The sequence below is a fragment of the Dermacentor albipictus genome, chromosome 5 (genome assembly GCF_038994185.2).
Source record: "Dermacentor albipictus isolate Rhodes 1998 colony chromosome 5, USDA_Dalb.pri_finalv2, whole genome shotgun sequence".
Taxonomy (NCBI): domain Eukaryota; kingdom Metazoa; phylum Arthropoda; class Arachnida; order Ixodida; family Ixodidae; genus Dermacentor; species Dermacentor albipictus.
The window spans coordinates 59678852-59689607 of NC_091825.1; the positions used below are offsets into that span (position 1 = coordinate 59678852).

Genomic DNA, 10756 nt, shown 5'->3' on the forward strand with positions numbered 1-10756 from the left:
AACGCTCGCACTTCCAGGGTACTTTTGTCCACGATAGTACATCTCCTTTAATGCAAATGTCATGAAGGCAGCTCATAGTCAAAGCAGCAGGTCACCATTGAGAAAATTGTCTTGCCAACACACTGACATGGCTGCAGAGATAAAACACTTTGGACTTTGTGATATGAATGCACTGCATAGCATATATACAAAAAGGTGCAACATTTCAGTCCTCAAGTTCTTAGATCACAGAAGCAACTTTATTTTCTTCAATCACTCGTCTTGCACTTCTTCCTGGTGAAAGTTGTTCTTGACTCCAAACACTTGCAAGGATAAACTTGCTGCTGTTAGGAGAAACAAATAGTATTCGTGAATATCCATCCTAAAGAAAGCGGAAAAAAAGTTTAATCACAGAACACGACAAAGCAGTAACTTCTGTGTTAGAAAAACATGTAAGTAGATCAACATTGTTGGCACAAGGGATGTTGCTGTAGCCAACATTTCGACATAGGTGCTTGTCATTAGGGTAGCAAATGTTTTCCTTGGCTGTGTTGTGGGATTGTGCATATCTCACTGGCCCCTAGCCTCATTGGGGGAGAAGTAACTGGTGCATATAATAGGTCAAGAGAAGCCAAAGTGTTAAAATAAAGGAAGGAAGGGTGTGCTTAGCAGTGGTGATTGTGATGGAGCGGGTATGAGCAATGCTGTCAGTACTTGCCAAGAGTAGGGGTGACCAAAACAGAAAACGATGTACACATGTATGCAGTCATTAATCCAGTAGAACCAATCTTCCCAGAAGACAAAATAGCTATCAAGATAAACAGTTTGCACTTTTGGAAAAGGAAAACGAAGAATTAAGGAAAATAAATTTTGTATCAAGATGCATCTGGTTAAGATCACTGCAAATGGTAAATGAAGGCACATTATGAATATATATTTTGTTGAAAGCCGATGAAGAAAATATATATTAACCAAATATTAAAAAATAGGGACATTAAAGTTAAACTGGATATGATCATAAAACAGTAAAGAACAGCCTGTGGAAAAAAATGGGATGGATAATATAACCAGGTGCAAGATTGCAAAACGTCGAGTGCTGTTTATATTCATGCTGCTGTTGACGGCTTCAAGTTTCTGTCTTCCTGTGGAACCTTTGTCTTACTTGAACAAGGAAATGGGTCATTTTTTAAACAAGCCACTTCAAATGTAGTTCAAAGCTTCAGCCGTGTTATAATGAAAGAAAATATTATGGTCAGTTCTCCTGCTCATCTTGAAACTTATTGTGCGCAACAAACAGGGACGAAGAATAGAAGAAACACAATGTTAAGCGCTCGTCCTTGTGTTTCTTCTATTCTTCGTCCCTGTTTGTTGCGCACAATAAGTTTCAAGATGAATTTGTTCCAACTAGGCCGACTCGCAGTCTTGCTTCAGTTCTCCTGGGTGTGCTTTCATTCACCAGTTATTTCCACCGGTGTAAGTTCAAAATTTAATGGTCTAAATGGACCTTAGCTCCTGGCAAACCATTAGCTGGTCTTTTTTTCAACACAGATGCCTGCACATTATATGTGTTGGCAGGAGTGCTAGCGAACTACATTATACTTGTTGCCACAACCAAAGTGAAACTTGGTAACAGTGATTGAAAAAAAAAACCAGCATTCCACAATACTGATTCAAGTCGTCTGGAAAAGTTGCTTAAGTTAACGTACACCCCCTACTCCACCAGACACAATTATTCACCACACTGACTCTCATGGTGTCAACCATGCTATTACAACACTAGGCATCAAGTGAGGAGAATTAGGGGATAAGAGGGCACAATGCTTTTTGTTAGAACATCAAATGTGCTTTACATAAATGCTACATTCCAACTAACAAAGGAGCAACCGGTTTGTGAGATAGTGACCAATGCATACAAAAGCTAATGACATTCTGTGCAGCAGAATGTTGACGATGAGGTGTTATGCGCACAAGTGTACTCTTTCACACAAAATGACATCCTGCACTCAAACGTTGTGCCAATATTAGAGTTTGAAAAACACCGTAGTGGAAAGCAAAGAGTGCTAAATTTGTTGAAAATTACTAAAAATTATTCGATTATTCATTATCCTTACTGTTCGTTAAAGATTCACAGATTGTTCCCTATGGGTGCTGTAAACAGGCACCCTGCTTTTCCAGTGGTAGCAACAATGATCTGTGGCACAGACAAGAATAAATGCTCATGAAGTTTATGCAAGAGTATATCCTACAAATTACACCCCATTTCACATTCCAATATAGTAGAAGAGGAAGAAGAAAAAAACTACTTTCTGGTGGAGGATGCATACCCCAGAATAGAAGAAACAAGTGTACCCTAACCATTGCTGCTGCCGATGCTTGTGCACTAGCAGTTACATATAATATGGCAGTTACAATTGTTTTTCCACAAGCACTGCAAGCTGCGGCCAGTTTACCAGTACACAGCTGTAATAAATTTAGGGCAAGCTAAAGCTCTCTAATGGATTTATCTCATATGACACAATTGGAATGCAATATTCTGCAAATAAGTAAAGCGCGATGTGCCATCCCATACAATGAAACACCTTTGAAGAATCTGAATCACCACCTGCACTCTTAGGCAAAGTTACACCCTTTGGAGTGCCCCTTCTGCCACACAACAATAATCGTTATTTGCCTTGATGCGTTTCCTTTCTTGAAGACGCCACGCCCGCTACTTTGTTGTCGAGAATGCTATCATGCTGATAACGCGCATGCCGTTCGTTACTGGAAAGCACAGGGCTCGCAGCATTAAAGAAAGAAAATGCATAAAGGCAGATGACAATTATCGTTGTGTGGAAGAAGGGGCACTTCAAAGGGTGTAACTCTGCCTAAGAGTGTGAGCCGTGACGAGGGAAAAGAGTGTGTTCTGTGTAAAGTTGTGCACCTGTATAACCTAAAGCTTTGGAGAATGCATTTAGTATGAGCTGGGAAGGTTCCTAATTTTAATTGCACACAGTGAAAACCTCCATGCAGTTTTGCAAAATGCAAACCCCCTACCTTTTTGTTGTTCAAACGTAATGACACGTAGGGCCATAACATGTACATTATGGGTTTCGTTCCCAAACAATCAAAGTGAATAGCACCACCCTAAGTGTTATGTGCCTTCTTGTTAGTGTCGAATGCTGCGATCGGCAGAGAAACGGATTTCTGGAGCAATATAAAGTATTAGGTACTGTGATCTCAGTTCTTTCCCTGCTGTTTAAGCATTATCGGGTCCTAAAGTAAAGAAACGAGGAGTAAATACATGCATATTTTACGCTACAACCCTCATAAGTATTTAGTAGTCTGGATTATAAAGGATTCCAGATTTACAATGCAGGACAGATTTTATTCCACTGAAAGAATGGCATCATGCCAATGATTCTGCATTTGGTGCTATATTTATTTGTATTTAGTTCAGTTGGAATGTGTGTGTATCATCAGCGATATCGCTTGACATGTTTTATATTGACTGTTTTCTAAATTTAGGCAAATTCGTATTCGCAAGTAACCTTGTATGACACCAAGAACTTGCTTAGCAGGAGTATTTCTAACATTTGCAAGATATGAGGCTCTTGAATGCATATCTCAGCCTGGGGTACAAGCCGCCCCCTAATCTCATCAGCAAGTTTCTGGAACTCATCTACGAGGTTTCTTATGATGAATGTAAAGTTGCCTGAATGGGGGAAATAGGGAATTTATAACAGGTGAATTATGCAGCATAAGAATGATGTCAGCAAGAAGCAAGCATCAAGAACTATAAAATGAAGACTATAAAATGCAAGAATTATTTGGGATTTAAAATTCTGGCATTGGAACGAAATGTCTTTCAAACTATATATAAACTCTGATTATTCACTCTACTACCACTGCCTTCATTAGAAACATTCATAATCATTATCCTATCTATGCCACATCATCATAGCTAATATTCAAGCCTTCATAAGCTGCTTTTTTTACTGCTAATTCTCTCTGGGAAAGAGGTGTCCGTATGAAGACCATATCATATACTTATTGCCCATTTTTTGATAAATGATAAGGGAAAAACTTCACACCAAAAATGCATTGAGCTTGAGCAAGTTCTGCGTTTGATGCTGTTGATTTTTTTTTTCCCTTTGCCATCATTGACCCACCTGGTTAGCTAAGTAGACAGAAAAGCTGCAGGAGAAAGGTGGGGGTGCCAAACCAGACTTGTGCCCCAGGGGACCTTTTCACGGTCACTGGAGGAACTGCCTGCGGCCTCGGCATCTTCCTTGAGGGCCACGGCCATGTCTAAGAAACATTGTCTCCACAGGCTGCACAAAGAAAGATAATTTGCTGAGCTAAGTCTTTTTCTTAAAAGAACCCATTTAAGTTGTATTCGTGGCTTTGCACCACAAAACTGACACATGACTGGCCACTCAAGACACTTTATGTGTATTCGCAGGCTTATTCCTTGGAAAAACACTTTTATGTAGCACACAATGAGTAACAGTAACAAAAAAGTGTATCAGGAGGCTTTCATATTGCTCTACAACTTTTCATTGACACATTTCATTTAATTATTTGAGATATTTAATAACTAATTAAGAATTATGTAATTAGGCAGAATGCACAATATAATCAGAGTATCTCCAGCCGATGGCAAACATGACCTTCATTTTGTCTAGTTACATCACATTTACATATTTCTAAATCTTGGTGCATGATAGTTAAGACACCCTGTAGATCAAAAAACAATATTAAAATTTTCATAATCATCTCTTGCGTGTTATTGGTGGCTATGGCTGCTTCAAGTTATTCTTTCAGTATGGTACAAGCAGTTTTGAAGTGAAATTGTTTTGCATCGAGGGCATGTAATCTAGGCAATCAAGCAAAAGGTCAAGTTGTGTTCACTATTCAGATGTTTAACTAAGAAGCTGCAGGAAAAGGAAACAAGACACAACACCTAATAAACAATGCAAAATTTGAAAATTTAAACTGAACAAGAAACCAGTTTTTGAAAACACAGAAAAAAAGCCAGCAGCTTACATCGAATACACCCTTGCTATGTACTCCAAGTGAAGTTGTTACCGCAATGCTTGGGCACCATATGAACGTAACAATCAACAACTTCGAGCAGAATATTAACACCACTAAATGAACTGGCCTTTGAAGATTCTTGATCTGAAATCCTCAACGACTTGTTCTGGCGTTTAATCTGTCAAGCTCAATCTGTATTCTCAAAAGCTGGCTCTCGGCCATAATTTCTCTAAACGCAACATCAGCTTAAATCTCAAGATAGGGTTGACCTGTAAATAAAGTGGATAATGCATGGCAAACATCATGAACTCTCTTACATGTTAACCAGAGGGTTCACTCATGCAGCCATGAAATTGTGATGCAGACACGATATATTGAAGCTGGTTTTGTGAAGTGTTTCATGCTTCCAAGGCTTCTTCAGTTGTGAAAGCTGTCTCCGTTAGCTAAATAAGCGATGAGAATAAAAAAAGAACTTATGTTCAACACAATATGTTGGCCATTTGCAAGTAAACAGCAGCCTTTTTGGGCACCGAGGTTGCCTCGTGCAAATCTACTATGCCACAGTACTTGCGTTACCCAGTACCAGCCACTTTAAAATGCAATGTGTTCAGAACCCTTTCCCTCTGTTTGTCTGCTTTGGAAACAGTTTAACATGTGTTCAGTAGGCGTCGAGAAAGGGGACAGAAAACACTGTGCACCACTGATTTCTAACATGTTTCGCTGGATGCAACACACCGCACCGGATGCAGGTGAAGCCAGTGGAAATGCGATGTCATGCAGTCGCTTGTCCTGGAAGCAGGGCATATGGTGGACTAACTAGTGCGTGCGATCAGATAATATTGCTGCCGAAAAACTTTTCTTTGTGGTTTTTCACATTTTAGGAGGTCTCTACATGTCTGGTAAGCACTTTTATGACAATCTGAACCCGTATACGATAGTGTTCTCTTACATCAAGTTTTTTCTGATTTACCAGTGTTTCCATTGCACGCCACTTATGTTAGCGACACTGTAGACACTACAATGGAAAAATTCTGGACACTTCGAAACACTGCTTGGGTAGTTTATGGCACATCAGGCAGGCATGTTAGGGGAAGAAATGCTACACACCCGTGCAACAAAGTGCTGCCGCAAAGTTGTCAAGCACCAACTTCCGGGACAAGGCCGGCTTCAGTCGAGGGCGCTCGATGTGCTGTTCATCCCCTGTAGTAGAGATCAGTGGCGTGGACCCTTTTATACTGGCTGTCTTTTCTGGTCAGAACCTTGGCAACAGCTTCCACCATACTTTTTTTGAACCTGCAACATGTGCAGAGAAAGTCACATCACTGTGTGTTGATTGTATGGCTTTATTGTGCTACACATTTTATCAAATCATTAAAAAATACAGTTCACACATTTTTACTTCTGTATATAGACAGTCTAGTTGCTATACACGCGAAACATTACCATTCCTCTGACAGAATGCAACAATAGAAGCGTACACTGTAAAGCTACACTAAAATTTAAATTGATGTGACACCGTATGAGCATACAGTATGCTTACTGTATGCTTTAGCCCTGTGTCAAGTAAAAGTTAATTGTCAATCATTTATGGTGTATTTCTACTTATTCTGGGTCATCAAACTGTACAATCAATGTTCCAAGTTTACACAATGTTGGCTTTTGATTGCCTATGTGATCTGTTTCCTACTTACACATGCAGTAATCCCACTGTATTAAGGAAAAAGAGAATAGGAAATGCCGTGATAATCTTCTACATTTGATGAGGGCAGGAGCAATGACCAATAGCATGTGGTTGAAGCTACATAAATACTTAGTTTTCACACAGCTTAATTATTCAGCAAGTAATAAAGAGCTATCCTGTGTACCTCTGCATGACCAATAAAATCTGACTACTTGACACTGCACTAAGGCTGTCGCTTGGTACTGTTCGGCAGTTCAGCTTTGGTTTTCTGATATACAGAACTGTTTAGGTACCAGTAGTTTACTTTGCGATAAAATGGAGCTTGGAGCACTGGTCATTTGCACATAAATAATGCGACAGCAAATATAACACAAGGATAGGAATATGGGTCTCTTGGAAAAAGTACATACACATTATGATTATAATGTGATCTGATGCCACAATGAAACAGAAAGCAACGCATAGAAGTGGACGGCGCTTCCATGCCACCAAGGCTATTGGACAGACAGTACTTCAGAAGTGCCCGCAACACAATGTGTTGGCGGGCTAGTTGGTGTGAATCCATAAATACTTTGTTAAGCGCAAAACAATGGACACAAGAAAAACGACCAGCACAAGGCGCTACACTCAACTGACATCACTTTATTGCGTCGCTCCTTTATAAATAGTAGAATCTAGAAGAACATCCGCAGTGAGCACCATGTGCAGAGACCACCAACAACCAATCACAAGAGCGTACTCATGCGACGGGATCCAAAAAACCATATTGAGCACTGCACAAGGTTAAAGAAGGCACACTAATGCACTGTGACCCCAATGACTGTATGAAGAAAGCTTCCGATAACTCTCAGGCAGTGGTATCACAGCACTTTTTCAAAATCGTAGTATCACGAAACATGGCTTTGCACTTCCATATTTTACAATGTTGAGCCAAATGGGAACCTGTGCCTGTTGGTATGGATCGCTTAGGTTCGCAATGTTTCGTGATGCTACGATTTTGAAAAAAGAGCCGTGATACTACCGCCAGAGAGTTATCGGAAGTTTTCTTCATACAGTCATTGGGGTCACAGTGCATTAGTGTGCTTTCTTTAACCTTGTAAAGTGCTCAATATGGTTTTTATTGGATTCTGTCGCATGAGTGTGCTTTTTTGATCAGATGTTGGTGGTTCCTGCACATGGTGTTCACAGCAAATGTTCTTCTAGATTCTGCTGTCTACAAAGGAGGGACGCAATAAAGTGATGTCAGTTGAGAGTAGCGCCTTGTTCTGTCGTCTTTCTTGTGTCCGTTGTTTTGTGCTAAAAAAGCAATGATGTATTCCTTGTGTGTGTTTGAAGACAGCTCCACATGCAGTAGCGTATCCAGTATTGCTGCCCAGTGGTTTAGCTCGCCGCAGTTTGAAGTGCCACAAAACATAAGGAGAGAAACCTGCATTATAGTCTTGTTGCAAACAAGAATAAAACGTGAAGTGCATTCTGAGGCCAGAAACTATAAAAAAAATTCCATGATGCACCGCTGTGCAAGGTTTTATAGCAAAGTCAAATACATTTAGTGTAAATATGACACTATGATGGTGCACAATGGTGGTAATCTGTAATAATATAAAAGGTGCCTTAATGTTACAACAAAAGCTCACATTACTTAATAATAGCCCTGTAAAATTTAGCATGCAGGGGCACCGCTTGGTTAAACAATAGTGATGTATTGTCTATGTACACAAGTATTACCCACGCATTTCTGCCATTGTCTAAATGGCATAAATGAATGGGGAATACTTGCATACATAGATATTACATCTCTATTGTTTAACCAAGTGGGTAAACTATGTCTGCCTGACACAAGACTAGAATTAAACCATAAATTATATATAGTCACCCTAACAGTAACACCTCATTTGAACTTCACAGTAAGTAGACGCCTGTTGATGCCAGCCTCTCCCAATGCTAAACTGTGCTGCATGCTCTACAGAGAAATTATAGTGGTATCACTCAACTCTGAAGCAATTCAGGACTGCAGCACTGTAGAAGACATCTACAAATGTCCCATTTCATGTATAACAGCCTGAATTGCTTGCACATCTTACCAAGTGCAAATTAAAATTTCTTTTTGTTTAGCATTTTTGCCTGCTAGACCACAATCCAATGTCATCAATATATTAACATATTACCTCAAAGAACCTAATTTGGCTTATAGATTAACACCTTTGCTTACTGCCACAGCTGCACTCTGTCATATGCGTTGCAATCATAAAGGAGTGCTGGTCCACCAGCACTACAATGTCACTAACAGTGATCACCTACACAGCTAAGTAAACGGTCATGATTCAGGTGGCAAATAGCTATGAGAAAAAAAAATCCACTCACCTTGAGAGCTATAATACTGCAATAACTTGAGAGAGATGGACCCATTGCAGGCAGCAGACCTCTTCTCAGCTCCAGCGCAACAGCAACTTGCCTTTCAGTAAAAGAAAAGGATTGATTAGTAATGATAAGTTACCTTGTTTTTGCTGAATATCAATACAATCTGACTTTCATGCATATCCACTCTCCGCTTTAGTAATACAACTGAATTATTCGTCAAATAAAAGAGTCTATGATGATACCATTCGCTTCTCTTGTATGTCCAAATTTTTTCGAACTGATACCCCGTTTACTGCTTGCTTAGTGGCACGAATGCCTTGACTGCCCAGACATCATTCGAAGGAACACGTCTTGCTGCACCGCAAACGGTGCAGCAAGAGGTTTTTTTCTGGTCACAATTAAAACGTGCACCCAAGCAAGAAAGTAACGATCACAGGTAGTGAGCGACTGCTATTACCTCGAACGTTTATTTCCGTATTTTAACAGAAGTTCTTGTATCGGATACAGTATGCTCTCAAGCCAATACAAGCGTCAATACAAGAGCTCAACTGAACGCAGTTTTATTCTACGCTTTTAACGCGAGTGAACAAAAGGTTAGAAGTACCTCACGGAAATTGCGATCGAGCCAATCGCGCTACGACTGGAATCGATCTGAAAAGATAGGTTGATCCCTTTCCCCATTCATGCGTGATTTTTGCCCTAAGACGTTGCATAGTGGTCTTTTGAAACAATATTTCTGTTCGCGACACCGGCTTACCACACATCATTTTAACACCTACGTTATGCAAACCAAATAAGATTAAAATGGGCTTACCTCATGAGCAAGTTACGAGCGCGCGTAGACTGTTGAACACCCGTTGAGAGCAAGCAGGCTATCCGTGTCCAAGCGCATACGTGCACCCAAACACAGGACAACTTCTTCGATGCCGCAGCGAGCAGAGTTTTGTACACGAAGTGAAAGACATCCAGCGCAAATATCTCCGCGCGATGACGGCAAATAACGAGCGCACAAGCGTACACAACACAGCGACAAATTCGGAACTTTGCCAATTCGAACGTGCCGAGACCCAAGCAGCGTAACCATCCATCGTTTCTGTTCTTCGCTCCCGATGCGTCAATCTCTCTTCCTTGGGGTCTTGCTCCACCCTTGAGTACAAATCAAGAGATATTTACGGCGAATTAACAACATTTAGAACACGACTCGAAAAATGCCGGCTGACTACACATGTGCATATCCATCTGCCACTCCTAACGGACGCGCAGCGCGCGCTGCCCCCTGGTGCCGCACTCTGATCGCGGAGAACCGAACAGAATCGGTTTCGTTTTCGCATTTGTGCTCTAGTTACTGGAACTGCAATATAATTGCTTGACAATTAATTGAATTCTAAAAGAGGAGAACGCTTTCTCTCCCACAAGTTAGTGCGTTTTATACAAAGGGAGAGAGAATTCAAAAGGCAGAAAGGCAGGGAGGTCAACCAAAGCACTCGCTACTGGCGATAGCAAACCCCTGTGCTACAATGAAGTGCAAAGCAGTGCACTGCGATGCGTCCATAAGCTCGAGTACAGTGATAATTTGGGCGGGTTGGTGCATGTAATGAACGGGTAAATAATGAGTTGTGTCATAACATTACCCATGCATAAAGCACGTGGAACTAATGGTGTTGCATTCTAGGTCAAAAAGAAATAAAGCTTGAATCGTTACATCTCGACACTGGGCATTCT

At 40.6% G+C, this 10756-nt stretch overlaps 1 long non-coding RNA gene across 1 annotated transcript; it reads right to left on the bottom strand.

Moving 5' to 3' along the window:
• Positions 1-217: 217 nt before the first annotated feature.
• LOC139060438 (uncharacterized) lies at positions 218-10246 on the bottom strand. Its single transcript, XR_011514813.1, has 5 exons — positions 9849-10246; positions 9038-9128; positions 6103-6288; positions 4128-4289; positions 218-323 (listed from the first exon to the last, which is right to left on the bottom strand). It is a non-coding gene; the product is annotated as an uncharacterized lncRNA (long non-coding RNA).
• Positions 10247-10756: the final 510 nt, after the last annotated feature.